This window comes from Triturus cristatus, chromosome 6 (genome assembly GCF_964204655.1).
Source record: "Triturus cristatus chromosome 6, aTriCri1.1, whole genome shotgun sequence".
Lineage (NCBI taxonomy): Eukaryota > Metazoa > Chordata > Amphibia > Caudata > Salamandridae > Triturus > Triturus cristatus.
In genome coordinates, this window is record NC_140589.1 from 1,227,978,780 (window position 1) to 1,228,004,592 (window position 25,813).

The 25,813-nt window shown below is 43.4% G+C and overlaps 1 protein-coding gene across 1 annotated transcript in view; it reads right to left on the bottom strand.

Annotated features, from left to right (window-relative positions):
• SYTL3 (synaptotagmin like 3) overlaps nt 1–11,002 on the bottom strand; it is a 523,043-nt gene extending 512,041 nt beyond the window's left edge. The window contains exon 1 of the mRNA XM_085612149.1: nt 10,849–11,002. The gene's annotated coding sequence lies outside the window, so the exon portion shown is untranslated. The remainder of the gene's footprint in view (nt 1–10,848) is intronic.
• Between the last annotated feature and the right edge of the window lie 14,811 nt (nt 11,003–25,813).

Genomic DNA, 25,813 nt, shown 5'->3' on the forward strand with positions numbered 1-25,813 from the left:
AAAAAAAAGGGTGGAAAGCAACGTTGATTTTAAAAAAAGCTGTGCGCTTGTAACAGAATAATAAAAAAAAACGTGCGCCAGCAACAGGGGGAAAGTGACGGACAGAAAAGCAACGGGTGGAAAGCAACGTTAAGCCAATAGTCTGGGCTTGTAGTAGGTGTAATGTTATTTGTTGTGTAATATATCTGGATGAATGGACAGAAGCAGCAAAATACCAGTCGGGCGGCACACTATGCTAAGCACATATTTTTAGCTTGTGTTTTAAGCCACGCCCTTTATTACAGCGGTCACGACCCTATGAGAGACTCCCATTTTTTTATCTCACTTAAAAAGAGGGGTAGGGCTGGGCCAAGGTCAGTGAAATATGATGCCTCGGATAGGTGGAACGAACTGGAGGCTGGTTAATCGCATGTGAAGCCGCTCCCTCTGAAAAGTGGGTAAAGAAACGGGGCAGTGTTAGTCAGGCCAGGCCGGCCCTTTGTAATGTGGATAGGCCAGTTTAGGGCTGGAGCAGTGCCACTTACTGTGGGCTCCCTTGGGGTATTTGGAATACACAAAAAAATAGGTGTTTCTTTACAAGTGCTCTCACACCAGATTCGCTGATGCAAGACAAACAAGTGAAAGCGCGTCGCTCACTGGGGCTTGAGGACATCCCGAACTGAGCCCGCGTGCACATTACCAAAGCGAAACTGCATTAGGCTTGCGACGACAGAAGGGGGACAGGAGATGTGTCCATCGCTTTTCAGTATGCGTGCACATCTCCTCAATAAAAGAGACGGCGTACACGTTTGGAATCGAGTCAACTAATGAGCAACAGCACTTATTCGATTTCCTGCGCTGTCATCATCGGGCCAATTGTTTACAGTGATGTTATAATTATGCTTTATTTGAAAGAAACCCTACCTCTTTTTGTCCACCTTGTTCCTTCGCCTCGTAAGTACACAGGGACTGCAGCCCCAGAAGCCTTCCGCCTTCAGCCTCGAGCACATTCAGGAGGATGTCGGCAGGGACAGGGCACGAGCGGAGTCCCTCCTGAGTGAGAAACAGCGCTTCTCCTCAGCTGCGCACAAAGCCCCGACCCGCCGCCAACTCAGGCCGATGGGGCTGTCCAGCCGAGCGCACAATGGGAGTGCTTGAAAGTTAAGAGACACTGTGCGCGTACAACTCAGGCTGATGGGGCTGTCCAGGCGAGCGCGCGGTGGGTGGGAGCGCTTGAAAGTTTAGAGACGCCTGCGCGTGCTCATCTGCTGTCCTGGTGGCAAGCTCCAGGCGCAAGCTGAAAGACACGCCGTGCGCGTGCCCATGTGCTGTCCTGGAGCAAGCTGATACACACGCCGTGAGCGTGCACATCGCCGGTCTGAGAAAGTGCACATCTCCTGTCTCCCTTCCAAAGTCAAGTCGGCGACAATAGATCTCGCTAGCAAGCAGCTTCGCTGCGTCGCTAGGCGAGACCTAAAAATGAGAACATGTTGGAAAGCATAAGACATGCACCAAAACATGCTCATTGTCAGTATAACTAGAGCTCCAAAAACAATAAAAACAATAAAAATGTACACTGCTGAGTACTTAATCTTAACCTGACTGTAATTCCTCCATAGGATCAAAACAAAGAGAGTTGGAGCCTTATGTACCAACACATTTTCCCATAGACACAGAATGGGCAAAACCCTTTGATACATCTGGCCCTAAGTCATTTGATTGTGGACTGTCTCAGAGTCGAGTCATGAAGAACAAGCAGGCTATTAAGTGTGGAATTAGAATATTCTAATTAAAAATACTGTGTTTTATCTACACTTGTACTTCAGCTCAAACTTGCTCTACATAGGTGACACAAGATTGTGGAGTGACTCACAGGCATGAGGGTTTTATGCGTTTTAGAAAACTGCATAGCCAGTTCAACTTCTATAGGTGCAAGGAGCCAAGCTGGAAAAGAAGTTTAAGGATTAAGACTGCCCTATGATGTCTATGGCACTTCTTTTAGACATGTTTGCAAATTACACTCTCCATACTCTACATGATGAAGCCTGTATCTGGGCTCCATTCAGGGATGTTTAAACTCCTTATAAATTTAAGGTCCTTTTAAGCCAGCTTTGTCCCTAAGCCATGACAGACTCTTGTTCACTAGGACGTCTCTCAGCTTGCTCTTTGTAGTTTTGGCGATTTTTATGATATCCAAATCCTCTTATCCCCCACCAGGGAACATATCTTATTGACCATGACTGATGGCATTTCAGTGTTGTACTTCAAGGTGGAAGCTTTTGACCCAGCTGGGGGTTGGGAAACTCACGACAGGCAATTTCCACCTCCACTCAAGCACTATTCTTTACCATCCAGTTGGAGGTAGATCAACTGTTGTTCCCTATTGCTCCACCCACCTTGCTCAGTGATCTCCTTTGATTCTGTGTAGGTTGCACAACCAATTGTGATGGTCAGAGAGGGTTTACTGCATGATAGCATATGTAGGTTAATGTTGGTTGCCCCTGGAAAACATGTGGATGCATAACGTTTCTGTCAGAATTTGTCTGAGTAGAGGCTTTCTTGGCTGTCAGCATCTGTATCTTCTCAGTTATTTCATCCAGTACTCCTATCATCCCAGATATTTCTTTTTGCAGGCTCCTGATCAATTAACTTGGTGTCCTTTTTTTTGCTAGCAATTCAGATGACAGAGTCTTGTCCATCAACAGACTAACCAGTTTTTTGTGTCCTCTAGCCCCAGTCCCATGACCCATTTGATTGGCCTCAAGAGCTTGTAGTGAATCAATCAATCACTCAAGCATACATTTGTAGAGCGCGCTACTCACCCGTAAGGGTCTCCAGGCGCTTTGTGGTAGGGGGAGACGGGGAGGCAGCTACTGGTCAAACAGCCAGGTCTTGAGCAGTCTCCTGAAGGTCAGCAGGTCCTGGGTCTGACGTAGGTGGACGGGGAGGGTGTTCCATGTTTTGGCGGCGAGGTGGGAGAATGATCTGCCGCCGGTGGCCGTTCGGCGGATGCGTGGGATGGTGGCGAGGGCGAAGTCGGCGGAGCAGAGCTGGCGGTTTGGAGTGTAGAAGGACAGTCGTTTGTTGAGGTATGCTGGTCCGGCGTTGTGGAGTGCTTTGTGAGCGTGGGTGAGGAGCTTGAAGGTGATCCTCTTGTTGACCGGGAGCCAATGCAGGTCTCTCAGGTGGGTGGTGATGTGGCTGTGGCGTGGGAGTCCGAGGATGAGGTGTGCGGAGGTGCTTTATATGCGTTGCAGTCTCTTCTGGAGTGTGGCCGTGGTTCCTGCGTAGAGGGCGTTACCGTAGTCCAGCCTGCTGCTGACGAGTACTTGGGTGACCGTCCTTCTCGTTTCGATGGAGATCCATCTGCAGATCTTGCAGAGCATGCGGAGGGTGTTGAAGCAGGAGGAGGCAACAGCATTGATTTGCTGGGTCATAGAGAGCATTGAGTCCAGAATGAACCCCAGGTTGCGTGCGTGGTTGGAGGCTGTCGGTGGCCGGCCACCAGGAGTCGTCCCATGCGGAGGGGGTGAGGCCGAGGATGAGGACCTCCGTCTTGTCCGAGTTTAGTTTCAGCCGGCTAGTCTTCATCCAGTCTGCGATGGCCTTCATTCCCTTGTGGAGGTTGGATTTGGCGGTGGCCGGGTCCTTGGTGAGGGAGAGGATCAGTCGGGTGTCATCGGCGTACGTGATGATCTTGAGGTTTTGTGTTCAGACGATGTTGGCGAGCTGTGCCATGTAGATGTTGAAAAGGGTCAGGCTGAGGGATGATCCTTGGGGTATGCGGCAGGTGATCGTGGTGGCTTCGGAACGGAAGTGGGGGAGGCGGACTCTCTGGGATCTGCCGGTGAGGAAGGAGGTGATCCAGTCCAGGGTTTTGTCTCGGATCCCTGCGTCATGGAGGCGTGTGCACAGGGTGTGGTGGCAGACGTTGTCGAAGGCGGCCGAGAGGTCCAGGATGATGAGAACCACGGTTTTCCCGTTGTCCAGTAGGGTTCTAATGTTAGGCCTTTCCTGGGAATTGAGTGATTATAATACTAAATATAGACCCCTAGAATATTGTGATACATAAATGTCGACAACAGAATATCAAAGGACAGAATATCGAAAGTTGAGTGCATATAGGGAAGTATAGGTTTACTATTCCCAACTCCACATCTGTGTACCCTGAAGATGTATGCACGGCGTCAGGTACATATATGTGGAGTTAGGTATAAAGAAACTAGACTTCCGACTGTCAAATTTCTTTTCTATATTTAGTCCACAATTTTGTGTCCCATCACTATTCTGAGGTCGATATTCAGGGTGCACACCGAGTTGCGCATGTCACTCCTTTCATGTACGAGTGAGCTTAATTGTTCTACTGCTTCTCTCGAGTTGGGGCTCATGTGCCAAAAAGTAAGACTTTGCAGGAGGAGGGAGAACTAGTCCATTGCCAGTACTTTTTCAATGTTTGTTATGAGTCGCAGGAGCTACTGTGCATCAAATAAGATGAGGGACCAAATGCTGAACATTGTCAAACATTCACCCCCAGTCACAGATGTGGGTTTAATTCATCCTTATGGTTTCAAGGATTCACCCCTCATCAGCCTGGCTAGCTTGAAACCGGTGGCATAGCGAGCAAGGGACCCACGTCTGGTCATACCCTTCCCACGTAGGGCGAAAATACAACACAAAAAGATGATGGACAGAATGCTGAGCTACTCCCAATGCTCTTGCTGCAAAAGGACTGCAGTGTTTGCATCAAGGTGCCAGGCTCCTCTGGAAAGACCAAGGATATTGATGTCTGCCACGGCGATGTCAAGCATGAAGGACACCATTGTGCAGGCGGTGAGATTTATAAGGATGAATTGAGTGATGGTTCTGACGTTTTCATGTACTCAGAATCCACCTTATAAAGCTTACTGTGACTAGGAAGTATTGATGTTCTGTGCAAATTGTGGGGCTTGCTGTCACAGTGCTACATACATATGGCAACATCATTACTAGAAAAACAGCTGCAACCGCCACCATTTGCTCTAGGGGCCACTTAACTCTCTCAACTTGTTTGCATTTTCAAAGCCTTGGTTAAAATATTCAAAGCCTTGGTGTCCCAAGGTAGTATGCAAGTAGAGATCCTCTTCTGCATCACAAACCTGAAACATCTTTACAATGAGTGCCTGGTCGAAAGACCTGGCTATTTGAAGGCGGGCAAGCACAATTGAACAGTGACAATATCATTTCACCACTACCTCTGTGTCAGTGGTGAATTCCAATTCACATGCAGAAAAATTGGCGATCAAACCTGATCGAAAACGAGCAGCATGCAGAACAACATGAATGCTCACTAAAGGTAGACGTAGAGCTTTGTTGACTGCATGCAGTTCCCATTCAAAAGAGGAATAGGTAAGGAAACTTAGAACCTTGGTGTAGCGCGGGAAGGACCTCCAATGCAACAGCCATAAATGCCCCTCAGAAAAGGACATGGGTCTTGATTGTATTGGAGGACCAAACTGTGACTACCTCGAAAACTGCAGTACTATGAGTAACTCTTTTGTGCTTCGTTTATTTTCACTTGGTAGTGGATCCCTTACTCTGTTGATTGTTGGGTGGGAGGCAGTCTTGCCCCTTTGTTTAAACCTTGGCAATTTTAATAGCCACACGCAAACAATGCATCCTCACTGGATGACAGCTCATGGCACCTTAGAAATAAATGTGGCTGCTTCTAGAGCGCATGTGTCTGGAGCAGTGTGAACAGAGAGGTTTAAGGGTGGAGGTATTAATGACATTGTTGTACTAGTGAGGGGGTCGTTTTTAGCTTTCAAGGCTGTGTGCTGGATGATGTTTCCAGGGGGTTATTTTCTCATTGAAGCAACCCTTTATGAGGCCCTGCTGTGTTTGTGCCCTATCGCCCAACGACTAGCAACACAAAAGCCCAGGGTCTGCATTATATATAGGGGCTTTATGCCCCAACCCTGCAGAACGTGATACGGGGGCCCCTAAGTCTCCCATATCTCACAGATATTCATTGACCTTGGGCTGAATGAGGACCTGTTGAAGGGTTGAGGGTCACTGGAGGGTTGGACCCCCATGCGCCTGTTAGAAATGGGGGTCTCTAGTTGGCAATGGTTTGCACCTTTGTCCAAGTAGGGACCCTTGCTTCTAGTCAGGGTAAGGGAGTTACACCCTTAGACAACCCCTGCTCATCCCCTTGGTAGCTTGGCACGAGCAGGCAGGCTTATCTCAGAGGCAGTGTGCAAAGCATTTGTGCACACATACAGTAAGACAGTGCAAACACTACAAATGGCCACCACACCAGTTTAGAAAAATAAGCAATCTTCATCTAAACCAAACAAGACCAAAACGACAAAAAAAAATATACAATTATCAAAATACGCACTTTGCAAGAATAACCTTAAAAATGCAGTTCCTTACAGTCAGTAGCTCTGTCAGGTGCTTCAGCAGAGCTGAAAACAACCAAATCCAAAAGTTTTGGTCGACAGCGTCGACGCGGAAAGGTGTTAGTGTCAGTAGCATTGTAAACAGTACCTTTGGGTCCGGCTGACTACATTGGTGCGGGCCAGTAGCAGCAACGGTTACGGTTTGAAGTGGAGCCGTGCGGCGTGCCGTGCCCTCAGGTCCCAGTCCTGGTAGCGGCTTGGTGAAGGTCATCCAGCGGCGTTAGTGAGACCGAGGCAACGGTGCAAGTAGGGCAGTGTTCGTTGAGGTGCTGACAGGTCACAGTGCAGGCGGCAGTGCTGGTCGATGAGAGCTGGCGTCTGTGGGCCATAGCTGCAGTGTGGACCAGGTGGTGCTTCGTATAGCTTACCTGCGATGCCCCAGACCACGGAGAAGATGTCAGCTGGCATACATCATTAGTGTGACCAGGGCGGCATAGTGAAGCAAGGTAGTGCGGAGTGCGGTGCCCACAGGACGCGGTGCAAGCAGAGGGTCATTGGCGGCGGCGGTCATCGGTGAGGCCAGGGTTGTGGTGCCTAGTGCGGCAGTGGCCTCTGCGGTGCCTTCAGGTCACGGATCCGCCGGATGTTTAGGTGGTGGCATCCAGTTGCGGTTTCCCTCGATGGCAAATGAGATACGCAGTCCCAGAAGTGGTACCCAGAGGAAGAAGAAGTCTTTGCTGTTCCTGAGACTTCTTAAACAGGGTACAAGCTCTGCCTCTAACCCTTGCAGAAACTCAAACAAAGAAGTTGCAGAAAGTTCAGTCCAGTCCTTTCTCTGCTCAAGACAGAGGAAGCTACTGCAGGGTAACACAGCAAGGCACACAGCAAAGTGGTAGTCTCTCCACACAACTTCCACAGCTCTTCTTCTTGGCAGTTTCCTTGATCCAAGCGAGTTCTAAAGTTGTGCACAGACACCGCAGTGGCAGGTCTGAAAACCTTTTGCATGGCTGCTTGTGTAGGTGACACAATCCGTGCTGCAGGCCCACTAGCAGCATTTAATTTACAGAACCTGGGCACACACAGTGCACTGTACTAGGGACTTAGTAGTAAATCAAATAAACCAATTATGGAAACGCCAATCCATAATAACAATTTACACAGACAGCATATGCACTCTATCACTGAACAGCAGTGGTAAAGTGCCGTGTGTCCTAAAACCAACAAAAACGGGGAAAAGAACGGGAGGATAAAAAGCAAAAAAAAAGTCTGGGGATAAACCACCGGAAAAGCCAGGTCTAACAGTGCTACACTGTTGGTATTTGCATCATGGCAAAAATTATAAATTCAGCCCCCATGGGCAGACGTGCTAATGCTCGCAAGAACCAGACCAACTCTTCCAAGTTGCCGCTGGGATCGTGTAACGTGCACCACCAATACTGAAGGCCAAGCCGGCCTACAAGTGTCAAAACCGGGCTCCTAGGACTCCAGCTCCCGGGAGTTTGCCTGCTTGCACAGCCAGCCAGTACGGCCATGCCTTTAAAAGGGTTACACTGGAACAGTGTGCCCTATTCCACTTAATGCTGCGAACTCGTCCCTTCCCTAAGGGTAGAACATTAGTGAAAGGAGGCAACCCAGCCTGCTGCAAGGAGCCGGACCCTTTTCACTGTGCAGGCAGAAACAAGGCCTGCTTTTGAAAGGGCGGGGCCCTGGGGTTCCATGGAACTCTCTTCACCCTCGCATGAAGTGACTGACACCACATATTAGTGGTGCACAGTCAGTGAACCTTTCTACTGCTCATTTGCTTCAGCACCCTTTTCTGTAATAGGCAGCTGCAGCTCCTCCGTAATTACAGAGGAACGTTGCCCCACTCAGTGCAGAATGAAAAATAAAACAACGTTATTATTAATGTTTTATTTTTCACAGGCAGCCAATGCTGCAGAGTCTAGGGTGGGGCGAGGCCAGGTAATCCTCTAATGACAGGGTAGGGAATCGGAGGAGAAGTGGTGGGCACTTGTAAATGTGTAGTCTGGTTGGCCGGCCGCCTTAGGATGGCCAAACAGACATGTGCATTCAGGTTTCTCCAACCCAGCTGTGTTCCACAGCTGGATGGAGAAACGGCACAGACTGCCCTTGTCTGTGCAAGCGTCCAACCAGCCCGCTCAGGCCAATCCCCACGCTGCTCTCTATGAGAGCAGCGTCTGGGTTGGATGAGAAGTCCGGGATGGGACCGTTGGGCGCAGAAGAGCACGGAGGCATGAGGTGGCAGGCCTGTCAGCATCAGGTATGTTCTTTTTTATTATTTATTCTTCCCATTCCCCGCTGTCCCGCCATCCCGCCACTGTTCAATGCCAGCAGTCGCGACTGGAATCAGGTTGCAGACATAGAGGCAAAGGGTTTCCTCACGGCGCCGTTCTTGAGTAGCACTGGTGCGATCTGTATAGCAGAGGGGGCCATGCTAACATTTGCGCTGCACAGTCGTAGAAAGTGGGCACACACTGCCCACTGCAGATGGGGCAGATTTACAAGCCCCTTACGCCTCCTTGCGCTGCTATTGCGTCTCTTTTTTTGATGCAACAGCAGCGCAAACAATGCGGCCAATTTACATTGTGACGCATCTAGGGAGATGCGTCACGTTGTAAAGCCCTGTGTCACATACCTGCGTCAGGTATTATGTATGCAGAATGGACGTTCTCACGCAAAAAGCTATGTGGAGCTGATGCAGTGAAATCTACAAGATTTCACTGCGTCACCCTACGCCTTCACTGCGTCAAAATCCCTACGCCTGCTCAGACCAGGCGTAAGGTATGAAGCAGGGCTTTGCGAATGGGACTCACCTATCTGTTGTGATGCAGTGCTGGAGTTGCGTCACTTTCATGAGCAACTCCAGCAAAGTGTCACTTTGGTGCAACAGAGAGATCAGAATTTCTGACGCATCTGTTAATCCTTGCGCCATGGAGCACTGTATTATAAATACAGCGCATCCATAGTGGTGCAAGGACATTCGGCGCTGACGCAAGGAAACTGACGCATCTATGCAGATGTGTCAGTTCCTTGTAAATCTGCCTCTGGTTGTTATATGGCCCCAGCTCGGGATACATGACATCCTGCTAGCAAAGAGCGAGATGGCGGCCCTGAGGGTTGCTACAATACGGGTGAAGGCATTTAACAAGGGGAGGTACTTCACAATATTGTACAGGCGGAGATTTTTTGCATTTTAGAATTGGAAGGATCTCGCCTCCCTTCACAGCACTACCCTCTGTACAAACTACAATCCCCCTCGTGAGATGCGCTCCGTTGCTTTGCAGCTTGATTAGTCGGATAAACTGCCTGGCCTCATAAAACAAGAATTCGGGCAGGAAATATGAAACTAATGTCGGGGGTTGTCTGAGGCAAACACACATACCTCAAATACTTTTTATTTACGCAGCATAACAACATTAGTAGACATTTAGAATGGCAAGAGAAAGGATTAGTTAGACATAAATATTTTCAGAGTTCAACTTTCCCTTTAAATACTTGCTATAGTCCCGAGCCCAACCCCACCCCCTCCCCTCTCATTTGCACTGCAAGAAGCGGACACGTTTACTAACCAGTCAGCAAAACACAGGCCAAATACAAAATTCGTAGGTGTCGCCTCTGATACGCATGCTGCGCCAGAGTCGAGTTAGACGATTCAAATAAATTCCCTTCTAACTCACTTTTTATTAAAATGAGTCCTCAGGTGTTCCAGCTGCGTGAACAACAGCAGGTAACGTGGAGCAGCTCCGACGACACATATGGGATTACCCGTAGACCTTAATAAAAATACATGCCAACAGACCCTAACCAGATGGTAGACTCCCGATTTTTTTTAGATAATCTAGCTGTCTCCCGCCAAAAATTATCTTTTATTAATTTATGTCAATGGAGAAAATGGCGACCCCCGATTTTTTTTTTCAAAATCTCTCTCTTTTTTAGTTTCACAATGTTGGCAAAATTGTAAAACACATCAATGCATACATACATACGCAGAATCCTAACGCTTTTCTTAGGGGTCCACCACAAGCGCTGCTGAATGCCGGGTCGCCAAATACTATGCCTGCCACACGTCTTGATTCCACCTCGTGCCTCCCTCTCCCATTACTCCAAACTTCCTGTCTCGTTATCTCGCGCTTGCAGGTTCCTCTCGTCCCCGATTTCTCCCTGATACATATTTATTGTTTCCTTATGTTTCTGTTCCTCCCTTCCCCTCTTGTTTTTTTTAGACGTTCTCTCTCTCACTCTGGTTCACAGCCTGATGAAGAAAAACAAATCCTGGTCCCCAAAGTTCGGCGCCAATGTCACCGCCTGCAACACCTGGCGCGACGTAAGGTCATTGCTTTGCTGTGCTTCCCTGCAGACAACTAGGGTCCATCACCATATTATGCAGAGTGGTGGGCGAGGGGGCACCATTTTGATTTACCCCACCGATTAAAAGCCACTTTAGAGGGAAATAAATAACCAAGCGTACCTTTTTAGCGTTCATGGAGCAGTGCAGACCAGCGCAGCGCAGCGTTCACTTTAGAGTCACACAAGCAGGTCGCGTTTTGGCTTTTTTTTTTACTGTGGAAATTCATACGTCAGTTCCCTTCCTTCCTGCATACTCACTCACTGACTGAGACCCCAAAGGATCTCAGCGCTGGGCGTTTAGAACCACAGCTTGTGCTAAGCGACCGCAGTCACAGAGATGCACGCGCGCAGCAACGTGACACAGCCCTGGGTCTAAGTTTGTGCGCTTTTAAACGTATTCAGGATTTAAAGGAGATAGTTGCAGTGGTTACGCCAATTGGATTTATAGTAAGGTTACCTGTCAAAGGTTGTAATACCGAGTTTTAAACAGCAGCTAAATACATCTATCTAAGCATTCTTCACCCAGGCCTAACAGACGGAAACCACATATAATTTCGCAATGCTGGGTTGAGGAAGAGGGGGCAACCCAACATCTACATGACAATGAAATGACAGTAATGTTAAAACAGATATGCGTGTCTCTCTCTCTCTCTCTCTCTCTCTCTCTCTCTCTCTCTATATATATATATATATATATATATATATTCATACACATATATGTTTATATAATCGTGGCAGGATAACATCAGACACTTATCTTTTACGAAAACATTTTTTGCAATTTGGCATGAAGATTGGTATAACAATGAAATCGCCTGCCAACAGAGGACATGAGTGTATAACAGAATGACGTCGTAAGCAACACCTGTGGGCAGTATTCAAAGGTTTAAAAGTGCAAAATTCAAACACGCATTTTTCAGGTTGAGAAAGGCTACCTTGAGAAAGGCTACCTAGTCAGCCGAAACGCGTCCCTGATAGCTTTGCTTATTTGGTGCCAAATAGCAACAACATTTTCCTTATTTGAGTGTGGGCTCCTTTCTATTGGAAGTGGAGGTGTGTTAGTTATTAAAGAGACATGCGTGGTATTCTCCTCTGACCTGCACCACCGGCGTTCTGGATGCAGCCAACAAAGCCACACTGAGGATGTATATATACATATACATATATATGTATGTATGTATGTATGTATATATATATTACCTACTGGCAGTCGCCAGTAGGTAGTTATAGTTAGGGCCTTGTCTCTATTCAAAAAGCGTTTTTTCTTTTCCTAATAACTTTGTGTGTGTGTATATATATATTCACTTAAAAAACCATAGGTTTCACACATGTTATAGTTAGCTGGACATTTCACTCGTAAAAAACCATTGAAATTCCCCCGTTATAGTTAGTTCACATAACTATAACTCGCGCGACCGCAATCCACTGCTGATGACGTCACATATTACATCACTCATGACATGGTCAGTTGCATCACTCATGACATGATGACATCATCCTTGTGATAGAGTGGCGGCCGCGCGAGTTATAGTTATCTGAACTAACTATAACGGGGGAATTTCAATGGTTTTTTACGAGTTAAATGTCCAGCTAACTATAACATGTGTGAAACCTATGGTTTTTTAAGTGAATTTGTACAGCTTTTTAAATGCTAAGTTATGTATGTTTTATTATATATTTTATATATATATTTTTTAAGGTTTTTCACTGTGCGCGCACCCCGCGATTTTTTGAAAATAAAATAAAACATTTTTTCACCCTTAGGGGTCCTTCAGGGACCCCCTGACAAAGGCTAGGGGGTCAGGAACTCTCTACCCTGCCCCCTTTTCACGTTCGCCACCTTCCTTTTTCACTCTCGCACTGAAAACAAACAAAATGGTGGCCGACACTTCCTGATTTCGACCGATTCGAACGTTGACTGACATGAAACCACCAATCAGAATTACGCTCGCGCACGTTAGGGTGCTCGCACGGTGCGCGCACGGTGCGCGGCTATAGATATGTATGTGCTTTTAACTGCAATTTTCTCAGGATCTACTGAACAGATTGACTCCATATATGCAAAAGGCACATCCCTGAGCTGAGGACTACCTCTTATCCAAATTTCAAGTAATTCTGTTCAGCCGTTCGGGCTGTACCTTGGACTAAAGGTCCCTATGGAAAATTGCATGGGGAAAATGCGTTTTGGGACCCCCCTTTTTTCTCAGCCCCCGCTTGACGAATCCCCCCGAGACTTTCAGGGTGGGAGCGGAGCGGAGCGCCCCACCTATTTTGAAAATTTCGCGAGGATTCGTCAACCGGCGCCAAAGTTATTCCAAATAGAATGTTGCGGATTTCCTATGGAAACACGGTCCTAACTATAACTATCTACTGGCGACCGCCAGTAGATAATATATATATATATATATATATACAGGAAGATTTGCTTCAGCAAGAAGATAACCGGAGGGACACAGCAAGGGAGTCAAGAAGATTTGTTTATTTGCTGTAGGATCGGCATGACTCGTTTCGGCGATGTGCCTTAATCATATGCCTGTTGCGAATCAGAAAAATGCACCAATCACTATTTGAATGTTCCATCTCACTCCCGATTGGTGGGAGTCCAGCTGGGTCGAATTAATACTGAGTACGTCACTGCAGCCTTCCTCCACAGACTACAGTACCCAGAAGGCACCATCTCGGCCAAATAGGTAAGTTGCTCTTGTTGACCTTGAGATCTCGTAGTGAGTGCTGGGGAAGGTTCAACAAAGTGCATGCATGGGTGCATCACAGAATATCATGGTCTTCCTGCCTAAAAAAAACTCTTCTCCTTGGTCCCCAGACGCCTTAACCACACAGACCAAGTTTTGCAGTACCGGAGACTCCAGTGCATAATCCAGGTCTCTCCGCGCAATCGCGGACCGTGGACGCGCGGCGGTGCTTTACTATCCTTGAAGGTGGTGGGCCGGTGTCAATCCAATACCTCGGAACCACACAATGAGAGACAAGCTCTTGCCCATGAGACACCAGCCACTTGCAAGGCGGGTCCCCCACAAGCGCACCAGGGGCTAGCATGCTACAAATATACAGGAAGATTTGCTTCAGCAAGAAGAAAACCGGAGGGACACAGCAGGGGAGTCAAGAAGATTTATTTATTTGCTGTAGGATCGGCATGACGCGTTTCGGCGATGTGCCTTAATCATATGCCTGTTGCGAATCAGAAAAATGCACCAATCACTATTTGAATGTTCCATCTCACTCCCGATTGGTGGGAGTCCAGCTGGGTCGAATTAATACTGAGTACGTCACTGCAGCCTTCCTCCACAGACTACAGTACCCAGAAGGCACCATCTCGGCCAAAAAGGTAAGTTGCTCATGTCGACCTTGAGATCTCGTAGTGAGTGCTGGGGAAAGTTCAACAAAGTGCATGAATGGGTGCATCACAGAATATCCTGATCTTCCTGCCTCAAAAAAACTCTTCTCCTTGGTCCCCAGGCGCCTTAACCACACAGACCAAGTTTCGCAGTACCGGAGACTCCAGTGCATAATCCAGGTCTCTCCGTGCAATCACGTACCATGGACGCGCGGCGGTGCTTTGCTATCCTTGAAGGTGGTGAGCCTGTGTCAATCCAATACCTCGGAACCACACAATGAGAGACAAGCTCTTGCCCATGAAACACCAGCCACTTGCAAGGCGGGTCCCCCACAAGCGCACCAGGGGCTAGCACGCTACAAATATACAGGAAGATTTGCTTCAGCAAGAAGAAAACCGGAGGGACACAGCAGGGGAGTCAAGAAGATGTATTTATTTGCTGTAGGATCGGCATGACGCGTTTCGGCGATGTGCCTTAATCATATGCCTGTTGCGAATCAGAAAAATGCACCAATCACTATTTGAATGTTCCATCTCACTCCCAATTGGTGGGAGTCCAGCTGGGTCGAATTAATACTGAGTACGTCACTGCAGCCTTCCTCCACAGACTACAGTACCCAGAAGGCACCATCTCGGCCAAAAAGGTAAGTTGCTCATGTCGACCTTGAGATCTCGTAGTGAGTGCTGGGGAAAGTTCAACAAAGTGCATGAATGGGTGCATCACAGAATATCCTGATCTTCCTGCCTCAAAAAAACTCTTCTCCTTGGTCCCCAGGCGCCTTAACCACACAGACCAAGTTTCGCAGTACCGGAGACTCCAGTGCATAATCCATAATGTGGGCTCCTTTCTATTGGAAGTGGAGGTGTGTTAGTTATTAAAGAGACATGCGTGGCATTCTCCTCTGACCTGCACCACCGGCGTTCTGGATGCAGCCAACAAAGCCTCACTGAGGATGTATATACATATACATATATATGTATGTATGTATGTATATATTACCTAATGGTGGTCGCCAGTAGGTAGTTATATTTAGGGCCTTGTCTCTATTCAAAAGCGTTTTTTCTTTTCCTAATAACTTTGTGTGTGTGTGTGTAAATATATATATATATATATATATATATATATATATATATATATATATATATATATATATATTATCTACTGGCGGTCGCCAGTAGATAGTTATAGTTACAACCTAGTTTCCATAGGAAATCTCAAAATTCTATTTTGAATAACTTTGGCGCCGGTTGACGAATCCTCGCGAAAGTTTCAAAACTAATGGAGCGCTCCGTTCAGCTCCTACCCTGAAAGTCTCGGGGTGATTCGTCAAGCAGGGGCCGAGAAAAAAGGGGGGTGCCAAAACGCATTTTCCCCATGCATTTTTCCATAGGTATATATATATATATATATATATATATATATATATATATATTACCTACTGGCGGTCGCCAGTAGGTAGTTATAGTTAGGACCACGTTTCCATAGGAAATCCGCAACATTCTATTTTGAATAACTTTGGCGCCGGTTGACGAATCCTCGCGAATTTATCAAAATAGGTGGGGCGCTACGCTCCGCTCCTACCCTGAAAGTCTTGGGGGGATTCGTCAAACGGGGGCTGAGATAAAAGGGGGGTCCCAAAACGCGTTTTTCCCATGCATTTTTCCATAGGACCTTTAGACACAGCTACAGCCCGAACGGCTGAACAGAATTTAATGAAATTTGGCAGAGATGTAGTCCTCAGGTCAAGGAAGTGCCTTTTGTAGGTTAGGTGTAAATCTGTTCAGTAGATTCTGAGAAAATAGCCTTTAAATCAATATATATATCTGAGCCAGCTTACGGTGCGCTTACGGTGCGCTTACCGTACGCGTACGGTGACGTGCGCGAGCGCGATTCTGATTGGCTCTTAGATCTTAGTAAACATTCGAATCGGTCGAAACCAGGAAGCGGCGGCCGCCATTTTGTGTATTTCACTCCGGTAAAAAAGGGTGATATCTTGAAAAGGGGGCAAGGAAGAGAGTTACAGACCCCCTAACATTTGTAAGGGGGTCAAAGAAGGACAGAAAAGTACAAAGAAAACATTTATTGATTTTAAAAAAAATCGCGGGGTACGTGTACGGTAAGCTCACCGTACGCGTACGGTAAAAAAAAATTAAAAAAAAGAAATGAAATGCAGATTTAAGTGTTTAGATATTAGGGGGCTCTAAAAAGAGCCGTTGTGTTTATGAAGTGATTTTTTATTGGTACCTACAAGTAAGTACCGATGCAGAGTCTAAGGTTCAAGAGGAAGACTCTGTTCCCTTCATCAGTGAAGTGTACACCATCTCCTCTATAAATGTCTTGCATGTTGTAACGCAAGTTGTTGTGGTAAATGGAACCCATACCATAGTCACGGAGGAAAGCAGAAACAGATTTGTTGACGTGCTTTCTTGCTTTGTCAATCTGCGGACAAAAATGATTGGACCAGTTCCATTTTTGCCTTTGGCATATGTTAGAAAACACAAAGGCAGTTTTAGGGAAAAGTGAAAACAGTTGTGCAAAGGTGTCCTTCATAAACATTTCCAGACCTACCCCAGTCAAAGTGCCTAGGTCATTGCCACCATAGTGCACTATTATGAGGTCAGGGTGTTGGATTTGCATGAAGGATTTCACCAATGGCATCAATTGGTGCCACTTTAACCCTCTCTGACCAATCCATTTAATGTCTACATTTGGCAAAGCAAGGTCTCTCACCATATCTGTTTTCTCTGCATACTTTTCACTCCAGAAGACATAGCTGTGCCCTACAATCCACACTGTGAACATCTTCAAAGGAGAACTGGATGCACTCAGGAGGTGTAATTCAGTAGGATGGTAAAAAGAAATGAAAGACAGTTTGGAAATGGAGGCATACATATTTTTTTTTTATAAAAAAAAGAACTGATTGGCTGTTTCATACCATTGTAGAATAAAAACTAGGCTGTATGTGTAAATTTATAGAAGCATGTTTTGTATTGGTACAGAAAAATGTGTTACTAAAGAACAGTACTATGGATTTGCTGTTAGGTTTGAAAAGTCAAGCACTCCTGCTCTTTGGAATTGAAACATTGTTTGGTGAACTTCTGACCTAACTCTGCACAGCAGTGTTTCAAGAGCTGTTGCTATGGTAGCAGGCAGAAGTCAAGTTGGGGGAAGGGTACTAGGCAGAAGTCAAGTTGGGGGAAGGGTACTTTTGGAAAAGGGTTGGTTTTCAACCAATAGAAATGTGTGATTACATTTGAAAAAAAGGGGGAAGCACTGAGATTTGAAATTAACATGTATATGTGTGGAAAAAGAGAGGGAAAGTTTGCCATTATCTGGTTCTGCTTAGAGGAGAGAGGTGTACAGAAGAGAGATCCTGGCTCTGATAATCTGCTGTTTGAGTGCCACATTTCTTTCACAACTAACTAATTTTAAAGGTGAGTTTAGAGTTTGAGAGGGGATGTATATGGTAAATTAAGAAATGAATAATAGAATTGGAATTCCTTTTGTTGAAGTTGTGTTTATTATTTTCTGTTTTGGGAGAAATTTAAATGTGAGGTTACACATGGTGCTGGTCTGAAAAAAGCAGTTTGGACATGTGCTTTTATCAGAATCTGAAAAGTGGATTCATAATGTGTCAGTCTGTAAAAGTGTTTATCACTTGCCAAAAAAAAGAGTAGTAAGTGTGCTTTCAAATTGCCAAAGAAATTTCGTTTTGTGACTAATGTGAAAACATGACTCTGTGTGCAAATAAGAATTACAGGCAGAGATTTATTGCGTATTGCTCTGGTGATTTTACATTTGCATTAGATGGAAAGGGGGAGCCATTTTTTTGTATGCAGAAGCAGACTCTTAGCACACAGCCAGCTGCTTATCCTGTGGAATCATGCACAGTATTCACAACCGAGTGGGGTTTGAGGTTTCAGTCAGTAATGCAAATACATTCAGCATCACTAAGGCTGGTTGCCCTTGCTGGAGTGTAGTCAGTCACCCAGGTTATACATGGTGCTGGTCTGAAAAAAGCAGTTTGGACATGTGCTTTTATCAGAATCTGAAAAGTGGATTCATAATGTGTCAGTCTGTAAAAGTGTTTATCACTTGCCAAAAAAAAGAGTAGTAAGTGTGCTTTCAAATTGGCAAAGAAATTTCGTTTTGTGACTAATGTGAAAACATGACTCGGTGTGTAAATAGGAATTACAGGCAGAGATTTATTGCGTATTGCTCTGGTGATTTTACATTTGCATTAGATGGAAAGGGGGAGCCATTTTTTTGTGCAGAAGCAGACTCTTAGCACACACCCAGCTGCTTATCCTGTGGAATCATTCACAGTATTCACAACCGAGTGGGGTTTGAGGTTTCAGTCAGTAATGCAAATACATTCAGCAACACTAAGGCTGGTTGCCCTTGCTGGAGTGTAGTCAGTCACCCAGGTTACACATGGTGCTGGTTTGAAAAAAGCAGTTTGGACATGTGCTTTTATCAGAATCTGAAAAGTGGATTCATAATGTGTCAGTCTGTAAAAGTGTTTATCACTTGCCAAAAAAAAGAGTAGTAAGTGTGCTTTCAAATTGGCAAAGAAATTTCGTTTTGTGACTAATGTGAAAACATGACTCTGTGTGCAAATAGGAATTACAGGCAGAGATTTATTGCGTATTGCTCTGGTGATTTTACATTTGCATTAGATGGAAAGGGGGAGCCATTTTTTTGTATGCAGAATCAGACTCTTAGCACACAGCCAGCTGCTTATCCTGTGGAATCATGCACAGTATTCACAACCGAGTGGGGTTTGAGGTTTCAGTCAGTAATGCAAATACATTCAGCATCACTAAGGCTGGTTGCCCTTGCTGGAGTGTAGTCAGTCACCCAGGTTACACATGGTGCTGGTCTGAAAAAAGCAGTTTGGACATGTGCTTTTATCAGAATCTGAAAAGTGGATTCATAATGTGTCAGTCTGTAAAAGTGTTTATCACTTGCCAAAAAAAAGAGTAGTAAGTGTGCTTTCAAATTTGCAAAGAAATTTCGTTTTGTGACTAATGTGAAAAAATGACTCTGTGTGCAAATAGGAATTACAGGCAGAGATTTATTGCGTATTGCTCTGGTGATTTTACATTTGCATTAGATGAAAAGGGGGAGCCATTTTTTTGTATGCAGAAGCAGACTCTTAGCACACAGCCAGCTGCTTATCCTGTGGAATCATGCATAGTATTTACAACCGAGTGGGGTTTGAGGTTTCAGTCAGTAATGCAAATACATTCTGTATCACTAAGGCTGGTTGCCCTTGCTGGAGTGTAGTCAGTCACCCAGGTTACACATGGTGCTGGTCTGAAAAAAGCAGTTTGGACATGTGCTTTTATCAGAATCTGAAAAGTGGATTCATAATGTGTCAGTCTGTAAAAGTGTTTATCACTTGCCAAAAAAAAGAGTAGTAAGTGTGCTTTCAAATTGGCAAAGAAATTTCGTTTTGTGTCTAATGTGAAAACATGACTCTGTGTGCAAATAGGAATTACAGGCAGAGATTTATTGCGTATTGCTCTGGTGATTTTACATTTGCATTAGATGGAAAGGGGGAGCCATTTTTTTGTATGCAGAAGCAGACTCTTAACACACACCCAGCTGCTTATCCTGTGGAATCATGCACAGTATTCACAACCGAGTGGGGTTTGAGGTTTCAGTCAGTAATGCAAATACATTCAGCAACACTAAGGCTGGTTGCCCTTGCTGGAGTGTAGTCAGTCACCCAGGTTACACATGGTGCTGGTCTGAAAAAAGCAGTTTGGACATGTGCTTTTATCAGAATCTGAAAAGTGGATTCATAATGTGTCAGTCTGTAAAAGTGTTTATCACTAGCCAAAAAAAAGAGTAGTAAGTGTGCTTTCAAATTGGCAAATAAATTTTGTTTTGTGACTAATGTGAAAACATGACTCTGTGTGCAAATAGGAATTACAGGCAGAGATTTATTGCGTATTGCTCTGGTGTTTTTACATTTGCATTAGATGGAAAGGGGGAGCCATTTGTTTGTATGCAGAAGCAGACTCTTAGCACACACCCAGCTGCTTATCCTGTGGAATCATGCACAGTATTCACAACCGAGTGGGGTTTGAGGTTTCAGTCAGTAATGAAAATACATTCAGCAACACTAAGGCTGGTTGCCCTTGCTGGAGTGTAGTCAGTCACCCAGGTTATACATGGTGCTGGTCTGAAAAAAGCAGTTTGGACATGTGCTTTTATCAGAATCTGAAAAGTGGATTCATAATGTGTCAGTCTGTAAAAGTGTTTATCACTTGCCAAAAAAGTAGTAGAAAGTATGCTTTGCAATTGGCAAAGAAATTTCGTTTTCTGCCTAATTTCAAACCATGACTCTGTGTGCACACAGGAATTGTTTTTAGGTATTTAATTTGTGATGGTGTTATTGTGATTTTCACTTGTAGGAAAGGGGTACATAGTATTTTAAGATTTGAAAAGATCATAAAAAATGTAGTAATATATTTAAATAAAATAAAGGAATTTTTTTTTAGTTTTTTTCAGGTATTGCTGAAGAGCAGTGAACAAAATTTAAGATGCCTACAAAATCCAGACTAAAGAAAGACCACAAAAAAAAACCTATATTTGAAGACAACTGGAGGACCTAAGTTAGTTGGAGATGCTCATGTTGGGAAAAAGAACAAGTCTTCTGGTAAGCAGAAAAAAGATTTTTTAAAGAACATCTTCAAAAAAAGGAAAAATGTACAAAATGTCTGTACTGGAAAGAATGTTTTCAATAGAAAAAAACAGGAAAAAATTGAGAATTTAGTTAATGCAAATATACCTTCTGCAACAACAACGATTAACTTAAACAGAAAAACAGCGTTTAAAGAGATACGTAGAAAAATGTTTCAGAGAAGAGTTATGTCCAATTTGATAAAGGATGTGAAGAAATATAAGCAAAAGGCAAAATATTACAAGAGAAAAAAAGAAATTGAAGCCATTGCAGCAAAGGCATTAGAATTAAAAAGGAAACTATTCATTTTAATTTTGAATAGGATGCGTACATTAGATAAAATGGTTAATGTACTGAAATCACAAAGCAAAAGGAAAAGAGTAGTGAACAGAACAAACTTTTGTAAAGTGTTTTTAGGAAAATGGATGCATAGTTCAAGTAGTGAACCTTTTTTTAATGAAGAGAGTTATTTTCAAAGTAATAGTTTGCTGCATGCAGTTGACACCAGAGGTCGTGCTTATGAAGTGAAAAATGGTTGCATAATGGAGAAGGAGATAATGGTTCCAAGAGATGAGGTACAAGTGATGGCGGATGAGGCTATGGGGAGACGTCCTAAAGCCCCAGTGTACACTTGGAATTGTAGTAGTATTTGCACTGTGCGTCAGGAATCTATTGATAAATTTCGTGAGTTTCTAAGAGAATATAGTAAAAAAAAGTGTAAAACAGAAGATTAAGGTGCTTTAAAGTCTAGATCCATGCAGAGTGAGAGAGAATACTGGTTTGCAGGGTCATTCTCTGGCTTGTCTATCTAGAAAAGTGTGTAATAGTGTTTTCCATCATTTTAGGATGCTGGCTGTTCATCATACTGAAATGAGAAAGTTTGTGAGATGGTTGTATTTTGCAAAAAGTCCAGCAATAAAGTTAGATGAATTGAATAGGGCTCTGTTCCGTGGATCGGTATCAGATGTAGAGAAGGTTGTTGATGAAATTCAGTTTTGTTACTTTGGTCCTGAACAAAACAGTGCAGAAAAGGACACAGTAAATGAGGAAGAAGTGGAAGAGAATGTAGAACCCTCTGTAAGTAAGACATTTAATGATCACATAACAAAATTTGAAAAAATCTCTAATGAAAGGCCAAATATTACTTGTATTTGTTGCCGCAGAACTCATTATAGAAAACAAACTAGGAATGTTGATCTCAACAGAAAGAGTGAAAATGAAGATAATTATAAGTGGAAAGATTTTGTCACATATATATTTCTAGAAAATTGTTTTGAATTGGGTGAAGATCAGCGTATTTGTAAATACTGTTACAACAAGTTAGAGGAAAATAGAATGCCGACCAGAGCTGTACATAATAATTTAGAATTGGATGTTATTCCTGCCGAACTTTCTGAATTAAATACATATGAGTCTATACTTATTCAATGTGTTCATCCGTTCCAGACCATAGTACGTATGGAGCCCAAAACTGGTAAATTACTCCTTCAGATTTACTGAGAGGTTTAAAAGGTAGAGTGGTGTATTTGCCCTTGGATTTGAAAAAAAATATGGAAACTATTGATGCAGATACTTTGGAAACTGAACCATTAGTTATTCTGGTTAATGGTGTACCTACAAAGAATAAGAAGATTTGGCAGGAGCTGGTAGATGTACGGAAAGTACAAAGAGCAAATTTGTATTTGAAAAGGAATAACAAATGGTATGAATCAATTTATATAGAAGAAGAAGAAGAAGAAGATTTACAAGAAGACACAGAAACACCAACTGGACAAATTGAAAAAGTGGACAAGTCAAAGGAAGAAGAAATTTATGAACATTTTAGCATACATCCTCTACATTCAAAAGAAGCTATGGGAGACAATATTGATCTGTTTCAGATGAAGAAAGCAAAAGGAACTCCCGTGAGTGTATGGGAGGAGAGCTTGGAAGCTCGATGTTTTCCCCAGCTGTTTCCTAAAGGAAAAGGAGGACGATACGATGAACGTCCAGAACAGATTCCAGCTTCTGAGTATCGGACTACAAGACTATATGCAGAAGATCCCAGATTTCGACAAAGTATTCCTTATTTGTTCCATCTTTTATTTGAAAGCGACTTGTCTGCATTATCATATGCAGTAAATCACATTTTAAAAAGTGGAGTACATTTACAAAATGTGTCTGCTAAGGATTTTATGGAGAAAGTGCAGCACCGAGATGATCATTTGGAAACACAACTGATCAATCTGATGGCTTGTCAGCGTGGGACAAATGAATATTGGTACCGACGCCATGGTGAATTAAAATGCATGTTACGGAATTTAGGAACACCAACATGGTTCCTTACCCTAAGCTGTGCCGAGTACGCTTGGGATGATTTACTGGATTTTCTACGAGAGGCAAATTCAAACATTAAAAACATCGAATACAAGACAGCAGGAGAACTGTGCTCATTGGATACGGTTAATGTTTGCAGATATTTCAATCATAGATTTGAGGCTATGATGTCCTTCATCTGCAATAAAAAAAATCCACCTCTTGGAGAAGTAGTGGATTTCTTTTGGAGAAAAGAGTACCAGGCAAGAGGTGCTCCTCATATTCATATGCTGTTGTGGATCAAGGATGCCCCAAAGTTTGGAACAGATACTGATGAAGCAGTGTTATCTTACATTGAAGAATATGCAACATGTGCTATACCAAAAAGCACAGAAGAGAAAAAGTTAAAGGAGCAAGTTTTACGTTTCCAAAGTCATCGGTGTGGAAAATACTGTCGACGGAAATACAAGAGCAAAGAAAAATACTACACTAAATGTCGATTTGGATTTCCTAGACCTGTTCTTTCAAATGGAAGAGTAAACAGTTTTATGTCATCTGTGAGACATACTATTACAAGAAAATCACCTAAGAATACCTACAACCTAAAAAGAAAAGAAGAATCAAAAAATATAAATGACTACAACCCAGTCATTTTATCCATGTGGAATGCTAACATGGATATACAGTATGTAGCTGACAATTCCATTGCTGTTGCTCGATATGTAACGTCTTACATTACTAAATCTGAGAAAACGGAATTGAAGGAAATGTGGGAAGAGATTTCTCACGAGAAGACTGTCAGTAAGAAGCTGTACAGTTTCAGTTTAAAGATGTTATCGCATCGAGAAATTGGATCCTACGAATGTTCAGATAGGTTATCTTCTGCAAGTCTCTACTCGAAATCAAGAAGAATAATTTGGGCAAGTTTAGGCCTTGCAGCAATGAGAAATCGGGTACTGAAATCTGTTGGAGAAATTGAATATTTGGCCGAGAATGACCCAGAAAGTACAGATATTTTGAAATCAAACATGTTGGACACATATTATCCCAAGAGAAGTCAACATCTGGAGAACATGTGTCTCTATGAAGTGCTGCAGAACTACATTTATTCACAGAAAGCCGCAGAAGACATCAAAAATGGAAAATATAAAGTCATTGGTGAGGAAGGATGTTTGGTGAAGCAAACAAAAGGAAGTTTGATAAATCACCGGAAGCTGAGTTGCGATACTACTGACAAAAAGGAATTTTACTACTTGGCTCTTTTACAGCTGTTTAAACCATGGCGTACAGAGGATGAACTACTGGGAGAATTTCAAAGCTATGAAGATTCATTTAATGCTTGCAAAGACAGCATACAATGCAATACATTCACAACTTATCTGCAAATGTTAAATGAAGAAATTGAACAGGAAACTACAATTGCAGCAGAAGTAGCTAGAGACAGTTCTCAGGACAGCCAAAGTTCAGGAACACTCAGTCAAGATCCCCTAGGACAACCAATCATTGAAAATGAAGCATCAATAGCCATGAATGAAGTGGAAACGGCTATGAATCAAGCTCAAGAAGAATTTATAGACTTACAAAATTTGGAAAGACAACTGAACGAAGAGCAGCAACAAATTTATGAAGAGATCAGAAACAAAATTGATCACGGATTTCTACATAAAAAAAAGAGTGCTCATGCACATCATTTCATCCAATCAGGATGTATGTAAGCGGACAAGCTGGAACTGGAAAAAGTTTCCTAATAAAAGTCATCAGAAGCTACCTACAGCAAAAAACGGATTCTACTTTGTCTTGTGTGGTTACTGCTCCAACTGGGTTAGCAGCATATAACATAAAAGGAATCACCTTACTTCGTTTGCTAATGTTACCAGTGGAGCATGAGAACAAAATACAATACAACAAGCTAACTGGAGAAGCATGCTTGGAAGTTTCAAGAGTATTGAAGAAGATGCAAGTTCTCATTATTGATGAGGTGAGCATGGTATCAAACTTAATTCTTGCCTTTGTGCATTTAAGAATGCAGCAAATTCTAAGGACAGACTATGACGTGTTATTTGGTGGAAAACATGTCATTGTATTTGGGGATCTTCTACAGCTTACTCCAGTTAAAGGACAACCAGTGTTTAATACTGTGACACATGAAGACACAAAGAAGTCATTGGGAAGCATTGGTAATGCAAATATTTGGTCCTTCTTTGAGTACAAGGAACTTACTACTAATATGAGGCAAGCAAACGATGAAGAATATGGAAGTATTCTGAAAGATATCAGGATTGGACTACTCACAGAAGTTGGCAAAAAAGCATTACAGAGTCGGCTGCTACATAATTTATTTCCAAAAGAAGAAATAGTTGCAGAGAAGATATACAAGAATATTGCAAAAAAGAAAAGTGTCATCTGCTTAATGCCAACTCTACGTGAATGCTCAATATTCAATGAGGAGCTTTTAAAATTGGAAAAGGAAGATATCAGGAAATTGGAAGCAGTGGACAAAATTGAAGATGGAAGAATTACTATCACATTAACAGGCACACTGAAAAATAAATTGGATTCACTAGAGAAGAACATTTCCAAAACAGCTGGATTAGAAAAAAATCTATATGTTTGCATGAACTGTAGAGTAATTTTAAGGAGAAATTTGGATGTTGAAAAGGGTTTAGTTAATGGAGCTATGGGAAGAGTTGTGGGTTTTATTAATTATCAGAAAAAAGATGGAATTGAATGTTTAAAAATAAAAT